Source organism: Peromyscus eremicus, unplaced genomic scaffold, assembly GCF_949786415.1.
Source record: "Peromyscus eremicus unplaced genomic scaffold, PerEre_H2_v1 PerEre#2#unplaced_227, whole genome shotgun sequence".
In the NCBI taxonomy this organism is placed as follows: Eukaryota; Metazoa; Chordata; class Mammalia; order Rodentia; family Cricetidae; genus Peromyscus; species Peromyscus eremicus.
Genome location: NW_026734463.1, coordinates 143,480 through 152,326, shown reverse-complemented (window position 1 = coordinate 152,326; position 8,847 = coordinate 143,480). Strand labels below are relative to the sequence as shown.

The window sequence follows — 8,847 nt, the reverse complement described above, 5'->3', positions numbered from 1 at the left end:
TTACAACTGGCTTTTCTCTTGAGCTGTGCTACAGGTGGAATTCAGGGACTGGGACCTGTTAGAAAAGGTTCCAGCTCCAGAGCCACATCACCAGATCCCTGTAAGGGGTCTGGACCCCTCAACCCTCCATCATCATCCTATCCAACCTGATTGTTCGTACCCAGTATGGCTGTGTGGTGGCTCAAGGTGAATTCCAGTAGAAGCAGGCAGAACAGGGTTTGGACTCAGGTTAGCTCACAAAGAGGCCAGGCAGGACTTTAGGTAACATAGTGGCTAGGTTTTATGGCCCCTGCCTCCCCTGACAAGCCTCCTCTGTTTCATGCAGGACACATAGTCTTGTCTTCTCCTGCCTAGCTGGACTTATCTTATACCCGGAGAGAACCCCCAGAGTGAATGTCGAAAACCTCTTGTCCTGAACTCACATGTCCAGACATCATCTCAGCAGGAAGAATACTTAGAGAAGGCTCTGAAATTAACAGAGGGCACTATCTGGAGTCCTACAAATGCTAAGCATGCAGGAGCGCTTTAGTGTGTGTGTGTGTGTGTGTGTTTGTGTGTGTGTGTGTGTGTATGTGTGTGTGTGTGTGTGTGTGTGTGTGTGTGTGTGCATGTATACCTGGGATTATTGTGGCCTAGTCCTGAGAGAAGACATAGCAGTGCCTGAGAGGCTCAGTATGTAAGAGTTGTGGTGGTCAGCTTTGGGACGTAGGGGAAGGACCGGTTTGCATGTAGGGGAGCCTTTTAGGGCTCGTTCCTTCAGCTGCAGCTCAGGTGAGCTCAAGGTTTGAAGTGGTGCATCCTGTGTGTAGTTTGGAACTCAGGGGGGTCCCAGGGCATCGTGGATGAGAGCATTGTGTAGGAATCATCAGAAAGGTGGCAGGACTGTCGTTTGGAGTGGCCTGCCAGGCAGGCCTAGGAATTCAGGGCCTCCACCCCCACCACCGGAAAATGGCCTAGTTACCCTGGATACCAGGAATGGGACTGTACATAGGAGTGAGGGATAGAGGGAGACAGATATAAAGGTGGAGGTGGAGGTGGAGGAGGATAGAAAAATGAGAGAAGGGGGTGACAGCAAGAGAGAGGGTGGGAGAGCAAATGAGAATCTACCTGTGGGGTGTTGGGTGTTTTCGTGATTGTTGGTGTTATTTTCATGCAGGCTGTTGGGCAGACCCACTCTGACTATGGACACATTTTTCTGTTCCAAGGGTCTGGGCCCATGGAGAGAAATTTGTGTGAGGACACCTGGAATGTTTAGGGAAATCCATAAGGACACCCAGGGTGGGTGTGTGCTATAGGCATCCTGGTGTTAAGAGTGAGAATTGCTTCTTGTCCCTCAGATTCTATGTTACCTGTCCTCGGTCCACTTGGAATCTGTTGAGAGAGCCGAGTCCTGTGTGTTCCTAGGCCCTGCCACAGGTAGGTGGGTGTCCACAGAGGATACAGAGAGTTCCATGCCTGACAGGGTCTTGGGAAAGTTAGAGAACGGAAAGAGAAGTTTCCTGTGTGGTGCCTGGTATTTGGTGTAGGGTAGAGTCGGGAGGTGGGAGGTTAGGGGTGGGAGGTGGAGGGCTGTGCAGAGGAGAGAGATTGTGACAGAGGTGGACGTAGGTCAGAATGGTTGCCTGGTGCTGCCTAGGAGACGGTTAAGGTGGGGGCCTGGGCCCAGGGTTTGGTAGGGCAAGAGGGCAGGTGGGTGCAATGTTTCTTCTTTTGATGTATTCTTGTCTTCACCTCAGGGACCTGGACGCCCTGCCTGTTGAGGCAAGGTTGTGGATGTCCCGGGCCTTATGGTCCCTGCTTCGCATGATGTGGGGCAGCATCCATCTGAACGCTCATCACTACCAAGGCCAAGGTTTTGGAAGGAAGTCCTTCTTCTCCCATCTTAGTATTAGACCATCGGATTTGGGACACGGGACTAAGGCCGCTGACTCTGCATCTCTTACAAGCATACACAGCTGCCTGCCCTTTTGCCTTGTGTCCATCCTGGAGCGGCCTTCTGCAAGGTGGGAAGCCCGAGCTGGGTCTAGGGTCCCATTGAGTTGGGTGGTCGTCTCCCTTGGTGTAACACCTTCCATCCCACTGCCTTAGAAGAACCGGGTACAGCCTTGGAGGCCACTCTTGCCGGGCCACCTTGACCTGGAAGCTTGGGTCAGCAGACCCAAGGCCATGCTGGGAGCTGTACTGGTCACCCTGGTGGCTGGAGTCATGTAGACAGCCACTGGATCTCTGAAAGCTGCTGTGTGTGTGTGTGTCTGTGTGTGTGTCTGTGTCTGTGTGTCTGGGGTGAAGGCTGGGCTAGGGCAGGGATGCAGCTGTTAGAATACCCTGGTTTGGCAGCTAGGGGGCGATGCTCTGCCCCTGAACCCCAACCCCATTATTATGTTTCTTTGGCTCCTCCCCTATAGTCCAGATGTGGTTTGTGGAGGACTTCCTTAGGGTGTGGCTCAGACTCTCAAGTGAGCCTGCCCCCACATCCACACACTCCCCACTTGGCCCCCTCCATGACACCCTCCACCACCTGCCCTCTCTCCTTGCACCCCACCATACCCTCAGGCAGGGCCTTCAGGGGCTGGCACAAAGCCGAGTGTGTCAGGGAAGTACAGTGCATGGAGGTTACAATGGAGGAACCAGTTAAAGTCTGTTACCCCCATCTACACACCACACCCTCACCTTCTGCACACCACTGAATCCCTAGCAGCAGCCCTAGAGTGGCATGTCTGTCCAGTCCTAGCCTAGATGCTTGTCCTCCATCTTGGAGCTTGGGCTTTTATTTTTTTTATTTATTTTTTTTTTTTTTTGCTTTGTGAAGGGCGGAGAGAGAGCACCCTTCGCCCTTGGCCCTTGGCATTCTCAGAGCCTTGCTGCCATCCCGCGGATTCAGTTTGCCAATTCTGCCAGCAGGTCCCTGTGCTACCCTGGAAATGGAGGCATGCCGCCTATGGAAGGGCTCCCGCCTTGGTCCCCCAGGACCAAAGCGGTTCTCTGGCCCATTCCATGACCCAGGAGAGCTGGAGGAGGAAGCAGGGTCCAGGTGACTGGCTCCAGGCGGGCGACACTTGGCTGGCTTGGGGTTCACGGAAGCACAGCCTCCCGGGTCCTGTGGCCGCCATGTCTGGGAGCAGGAGAGGACCTCTCCGCAGTGCATTGTGCAGCCTGGGCTGCATGGGGGTGGTTGTGTGGAACTTTTCCTGCCTCCGTGCCAGCCCGCCTGCCCTTATGGTGGTGCACAAGGCCACCCCGGGACTCCCTAGCTTTTGTCTGAGCCTCCCTAGCAGTATCCACAGCTCACTTCCGGAGACCACACAAACTCTGCCCTGCATCTCTGGGAGGTGCTCAGGGTCTCAGGCCTGGTTGCTAGCCACCTTGGCCAAATGTCTGTCATCCATTTATCTCCTCCTGCCATCCCCTCTCCTCTCTGGCTGCCTGGACTTCTCTCTGGCTTGCCTTTTGTTTCTTTTACAACTGGATTTTCTCTTGAGTTGTGCTACAGGTTGAATTTATGCACTGGGACCTGTTAGAAAAGGTTCCAGCTCCAGAGCCACATCCCCAGATCCCTGTAAGGGATCTGGAACACTCAACCCCCCAATCATCATCCTATCCAACCTGTTTGTTCGTACCCAGTATGGCAGTGTGGTGGCTCAAGGTGAATTCCAGTAGAAGCATCCAGAACAGAGTTTGGACTCAGGGGTGCTCACAAAGAGGCCAGGCAGGACTTAGGTACCATAGTGGCCAGGTTTCACAGCCCATGCTTCCCGTGACAAGCCTCCTCTGTGTCATTCAGGACACACATAGTCCTGTCTTCTCCTGCCTAGCTTCATTTGCATTAAACCCAGGAAGAACTCCCACCATCAAAGGTCCAAAAGCCCCTTGTCCTGCATTCTCATGTCCAGACATCATCTCAGCAGGAAGAATACTTAGAGAAGGCTCTGAAATTAACAGAGGGCACTATCTGGAGTCCTACAACTGCTAAGCATGCAGGAACGCTTTTGTGTATGTGTGTGTGTGTGTGTTTGTGTGTGTATACCTGGGATTATTGTGGCCCAGTCCTGTGAGAAGTCATAGCAGTGCCTGAGAGGCACAGCATGTACGAGTTATGGTGGTCAGCTCTGGGATGTAGAGGAAGGACAGGTTTGCATGTAGGGAAGCCTTTTAGGGCTCCATCCTTCAGATCCAGCTCAGGTGAGTACAAGGTTTGGAGTGGTGCTTCGTGTGTGTGGATTAGGGCTCAGGGGCATGCCAGAGCGTGGTTGGTAAGAGCATTGTGTAGGAACCATTGGGAAGGTGGCAGTACCGTCCTTTAAAGTGGCCTGACAGGCAGGTCCATGAAGTCAGGTCCTCCACACCCACCCCCATCACCAGGAATCTCCCTTTTTAGCCACAGCAAAAGTCTCCAGGAAGCTTTGTAGAGAGGGAGATTTGGAAGAGCATAGACAGGCTTGTCTCCAGGTGGCAGGGAGAGTGATTTTCTTCTAGGCTTCATCATGGAAGATGTCAGCAGTGTGGAGGAGAGCCTCTGGAGACTTTCAGTGCTCATTGAAGGAAGGCTTCCTGTTGAGGAGTGAAAAGCATTTCCCTACTGAACATGGCCTAGCTAACCGGGATACCAAGGATGGGACTGTACATAGAAGCGAGGGACAGAGAAAGACAGAGATAGAGGTGGAGGTGGAGATAGAGGAGGATAGATAAATGAGAGAGAGAGAAAGTAAGGCGAGAGCAAATGAGAATCTGCCTGTGGGGTGTTGAGTGTTCTCTAGTTTGTTGGTGTTTTTTTTTTGTTTTTTGTTTTTGTTTTTTTTTTCATGCAGGCTGGTGGGCAGACCCACTCTGTCTGTGGACACTTTTTTCTGTTCCATGGGTCTGGGCCCGTGGAGAGAAATTTGTGTGAGGACACCTGGAATGTTTAGGGAAATCCATAAGGACACACAGGGTGGGTGTGTGCTGTAGGCATCCTGGTGTTAAGAGTGAGAATTGCTTCTTGTCCCTCAGATTCTATGTTACCTGTCCTCGGTCCACTTGGAATCTCTTGAGAGAGCCGAGTCCTGTGTTTTCCTAGGCCCTGCCACAGGTAGGTGGGTGTCCACAGAGGATACAGAGAGTTCCATGCCTGACAGGGTCTTGGGGAAGTTAGAGAACGGAAAGAGAAGTTTCCTGAGGTGGTATTTGGTGTAGGGTAGGGTCGGGAGGTGGGAGGTTAGGGGTGGGAGGTGGAGGGCTGTGCAGAGGAGAGAGATTGTGACAGAGGTGGACGTAGGTCAGAATGGTTGCCTGGTGCTGCCTAGGAGACGGTTAAGGTGGGGGCCTGGGCCCAGGGTTTGGTAGGGCAAGAGGCCAGGTGGGTGCAATGTTTCTTCTTTTGATGTGTTCTTGTCTTCACCTCAGGGACCTGGACGCCCTGCCTGTTGAGGCAAGGTTGTGGATGTCCCGGGCCTTATGGTCCCTGCTTCGCATGATGTGGGGCAGCATCCATCTGAACGCTCATCACTACCAAGGCCAAGGTTTTGGAAGGAAGTCCTTCTTCTCCCATCTTAGTATTAGACCATCGGATTTGGGACACGGGACTAAGGCCGCTGACTCTGCATCTCTTACAAGCATACACAGCTGCCTGCCCTTTTGCCTTGTGTCCATCCTGGAGCGGCCTTCTGCAAGGTGGGAAGCCCGAGCTGGGTCTAGGGTCCCATTGAGTTGGGTGGTCGTCTCCCTTGGTGTAACACCTTCCATCCCACTGCCTTAGAAGAACCGGGTACAGCCTTGGAGGCCACTCTTGCCGGGCCACCTTGACCTGGAAGCTTGGGTCAGCAGACCCAAGGCCATGCTGGGAGCTGTACTGGTCACCCTGGTGGCTGGAGTCATGTAGACAGCCACTGGATCTCTGAAAGCTGCTGTGTGTGTGTGTGTCTGTGTGTGTGTCTGTGTCTGTGTGTCTGGGGTGAAGGCTGGGCTAGGGCAGGGATGCAGCTGTTAGAATACCCTGGTTTGGCAGCTAGGGGGCGATGCTCTGCCCCTGAACCCCAACCCCATTATTATGTTTCTTTGGCTCCTCCCCTATAGTCCAGATGTGGTTTGTGGAGGACTTCCTTAGGGTGTGGCTCAGACTCTCAAGTGAGCCTGCCCCCACATCCACACACTCCCCACTTGGCCCCCTCCATGACACCCTCCACCACCTGCCCTCTCTCCTTGCACCCCACCATACCCTCAGGCAGGGCCTTCAGGGGCTGGCACAAAGCCGAGTGTGTCAGGGAAGTACAGTGCATGGAGGTTACAATGGAGGAACCAGTTAAAGTCTGTTACCCCCATCTACACACCACACCCTCACCTTCTGCACACCACTGAATCCCTAGCAGCAGCCCTAGAGTGGCATGTCTGTCCAGTCCTAGCCTAGATGCTTGTCCTCCATCTTGGAGCTTGGGCTTTTATTTTTTTTATTTATTTTTTTTTTTTTTTGCTTTGTGAAGGGCGGAGAGAGAGCACCCTTCGCCCTTGGCCCTTGGCATTCTCAGAGCCTTGCTGCCATCCCGCGGATTCAGTTTGCCAATTCTGCCAGCAGGTCCCTGTGCTACCCTGGAAATGGAGGCATGCCGCCTATGGAAGGGCTCCCGCCTTGGTCCCCCAGGACCAAAGCGGTTCTCTGGCCCATTCCATGACCCAGGAGAGCTGGAGGAGGAAGCAGGGTCCAGGTGACTGGCTCCAGGCGGGCGACACTTGGCTGGCTTGGGGTTCACGGAAGCACAGCCTCCCGGGTCCTGTGGCCGCCATGTCTGGGAGCAGGAGAGGACCTCTCCGCAGTGCATTGTGCAGCCTGGGCTGCATGGGGGTGGTTGTGTGGAACTTTTCCTGCCTCCGTGCCAGCCCGCCTGCCCTTATGGTGGTGCACAAGGCCACCCCGGGACTCCCTAGCTTTTGTCTGAGCCTCCCTAGCAGTATCCACAGCTCACTTCCGGAGACCACACAAACTCTGCCCTGCATCTCTGGGAGGTGCTCAGGGTCTCAGGCCTGGTTGCTAGCCACCTTGGCCAAATGTCTGTCATCCATTTATCTCCTCCTGCCATCCCCTCTCCTCTCTGGCTGCCTGGACTTCTCTCTGGCTTGCCTTTTGTTTCTTTTACAACTGGATTTTCTCTTGAGTTGTGCTACAGGTTGAATTTATGCACTGGGACCTGTTAGAAAAGGTTCCAGCTCCAGAGCCACATCCCCAGATCCCTGTAAGGGATCTGGAACACTCAACCCCCCAATCATCATCCTATCCAACCTGTTTGTTCGTACCCAGTATGGCAGTGTGGTGGCTCAAGGTGAATTCCAGTAGAAGCATCCAGAACAGAGTTTGGACTCAGGGGTGCTCACAAAGAGGCCAGGCAGGACTTAGGTACCATAGTGGCCAGGTTTCACAGCCCATGCTTCCCGTGACAAGCCTCCTCTGTGTCATTCAGGACACACATAGTCCTGTCTTCTCCTGCCTAGCTTCATTTGCATTAAACCCAGGAAGAACTCCCACCATCAAAGGTCCAAAAGCCCCTTGTCCTGCATTCTCATGTCCAGACATCATCTCAGCAGGAAGAATACTTAGAGAAGGCTCTGAAATTAACAGAGGGCACTATCTGGAGTCCTACAACTGCTAAGCATGCAGGAACGCTTTTGTGTATGTGTGTGTGTGTGTGTTTGTGTGTGTATACCTGGGATTATTGTGGCCCAGTCCTGTGAGAAGTCATAGCAGTGCCTGAGAGGCACAGCATGTACGAGTTATGGTGGTCAGCTCTGGGATGTAGAGGAAGGACAGGTTTGCATGTAGGGAAGCCTTTTAGGGCTCCATCCTTCAGATCCAGCTCAGGTGAGTACAAGGTTTGGAGTGGTGCTTCGTGTGTGTGGATTAGGGCTCAGGGGCATGCCAGAGCGTGGTTGGTAAGAGCATTGTGTAGGAACCATTGGGAAGGTGGCAGTACCGTCCTTTAAAGTGGCCTGACAGGCAGGTCCATGAAGTCAGGTCCTCCACACCCACCCCCATCACCAGGAATCTCCCTTTTTAGCCACAGCAAAAGTCTCCAGGAAGCTTTGTAGAGAGGGAGATTTGGAAGAGCATAGACAGGCTTGTCTCCAGGTGGCAGGGAGAGTGATTTTCTTCTAGGCTTCATCATGGAAGATGTCAGCAGTGTGGAGGAGAGCCTCTGGAGACTTTCAGTGCTCATTGAAGGAAGGCTTCCTGTTGAGGAGTGAAAAGCATTTCCCTACTGAACATGGCCTAGCTAACCGGGATACCAAGGATGGGACTGTACATAGAAGCGAGGGACAGAGAAAGACAGAGATAGAGGTGGAGGTGGAGATAGAGGAGGATAGATAAATGAGAGAGAGAGAAAGTAAGGCGAGAGCAAATGAGAATCTGCCTGTGGGGTGTTGAGTGTTCTCTAGTTTGTTGGTGTTTTTTTTTTGTTTTTTGTTTTTGTTTTTTTTTTCATGCAGGCTGGTGGGCAGACCCACTCTGTCTGTGGACACTTTTTTCTGTTCCATGGGTCTGGGCCCGTGGAGAGAAATTTGTGTGAGGACACCTGGAATGTTTAGGGAAATCCATAAGGACACACAGGGTGGGTGTGTGCTGTAGGCATCCTGGTGTTAAGAGTGAGAATTGCTTCTTGTCCCTCAGATTCTATGTTGCCTGTCCTCGGTCCACTTGGAATCTGTTGAGAGAGCCGAGTCCTGTGTGTTCCTAGGCCCTGCCACAGGTATGTGGGTGTCCACAGAGGATACAGAGAGTTCCATGCCTGACAGGGTCTTGGGGAAGTTAGAGAACGGAAAGAGAAGTTTCCTGAGTGGTGCCTGGTATTTGGTGTAGGGTAGGGTCGGGAGGTGGGAGGTTAGGGG

General features: G+C 53.0%; 1 long non-coding RNA gene across 1 annotated transcript; it reads left to right on the top strand.

Moving 5' to 3' along the window:
* The first annotated feature begins 1,335 nt into the window (after window positions 1–1,335).
* Window positions 1,336–5,065, top strand: LOC131901712 (uncharacterized). The gene is made up of 3 exons (XR_009376850.1): window positions 1,336–1,416; window positions 1,737–2,003; window positions 4,987–5,065. It is a non-coding gene; the product is annotated as an uncharacterized LOC131901712 (long non-coding RNA).
* The last annotated feature ends 3,782 nt before the right edge of the window (window positions 5,066–8,847 follow it).